Raw genomic sequence first — 1,774 nt, forward strand, 5'->3', positions numbered from 1 at the left:
TTTTTAAAATGGTCATAACTAGAAAATTTCTTATAAGAATCACCTCAAACTTTCTACACAGCATAAGGACATCGATATGGTATCAGAAAATGTAATAAAAATTGGGGGTGATTTGGGAGCCATTTTTTGGAAAAAACCATGGGCTATAGCCTTGGGTATATTTCGAAAATGGCCCGTTTTTTAAAATGGTCATAACTCGAAAATTTCTTATGAGAATTGACTCAAACTTTCTACAAAGCATAAGGACATCAATATGTATCAGAAAATGTAATAAAAATTGGGGGTCATTTTTCAGTCATTTTTTGGAAAAAACCATGGGCTATAGCCTTGGGTATTTTTCAAAAATTGGCCAGTTTTTTAAAATGGTCATAACTCGAAAATTTCTTATCGGAATCGAATAAAACTTTCTACACAGCATAAAAACATCAATATGTATCAAAAAATGTAATAAAAATGGGGGGTCATTTTTTAGCCATTTTTTGGAAAAACCATGGGCTATAGCCTTGGGTATTTAAATTGGCTCATTTCTAAACTCAAAATAAATCAGTGTCAATATAATGTATCATAAAATGGCTACATACACTTTGGTTTGGTCTTTGCTCTCTTCCTCTAACATTTCTTCTTCTGATTCCTCTTCCTTCTAAGAAATAAAATAATAATACAATAACTCACACACTCTCTCAATACTCCACCTCTTCTTCTAACTTTGGCCTTTTAGCACTCCTAGTATAATACAAATTAATAACAATAATAATAATAATAATAATAATAATAATAATAATAATAAATAATTCCAACTCTACACAGTAACAATATTAATAATAAGTACATATACCGTACAATATGATTTATTGGCAAGGAATTAATATTGGCAATTGGCGGTTCTATGAAGAAATGGCCAATATAAAATCCGCCATTTTGTTTTAAACTGAGCATGCTCAATGGCACATGGCACAATAGTGATGGGCGAATCCAGAAATTTGCATTCGATTCCGATTCTGAATACTTCTGAGACTGGAATCGATGGAATCGAATACCGATTCCGAGACTACATCTGCGCATGCGCAAAGCCACGTGGTATCAATTACAGCAATAATTAAGGTATTAACTACTGATTTATTAACTATTATTAATATTAAAAGGTGTGGTTGGGTGTGGTTTAACTCAAAATCGTTTCAAACGATTCCTACTTCTCTTTCGATACGAGTACGATTCCATTCGGAATCGAAGGATCGAATACTCCGGACTCGGAATCGCCCATCACTATGGCACAATATAAAATCAGCCAATTTCTTTCCACAGGTAAATTTGCCAAATATTACTCCCACCAATAAATCATCTTGTATGGTATATTTTACAGTGTGGAGGTGCTAATATTAAAATTAAGTGAAAATGTGATTATTTTCTCTCCTCACTGTAGCTCCTCGTTAGAGAGGGCGGGGTCAGACACCAGTCTATCATCCTTCAGTACATCATGACTACTCTTAATCTTTATATTCCTCGTCTGTCACATGATAGTCACATGATCCAACCACCACACCCACCCTCACCTGTATCACCTCGTTAAGTTCCTCCTCCTCTTCCTCTGCCTCCTCACCAAACGAGAGCAAAGAGAAGTTCCTATTAGATACGCCTACTTGACCACACCCCCAGAGGGAAAGGGTTGTACCTACTTTGTTGCTTTCGATTGACTTTGTACTTTTTCTGACTGACCACGAGCAGTTTTACACCTGGACTCACGAGGAACTATATCGTCAAAAGGATTATGTAATAC

Source organism: Amphimedon queenslandica, unplaced genomic scaffold (genome assembly GCF_000090795.2).
Source record: "Amphimedon queenslandica unplaced genomic scaffold, v1.1 AMPQUscaffold_12640, whole genome shotgun sequence".
NCBI classification, from domain to species: domain Eukaryota; kingdom Metazoa; phylum Porifera; class Demospongiae; order Haplosclerida; family Niphatidae; genus Amphimedon; species Amphimedon queenslandica.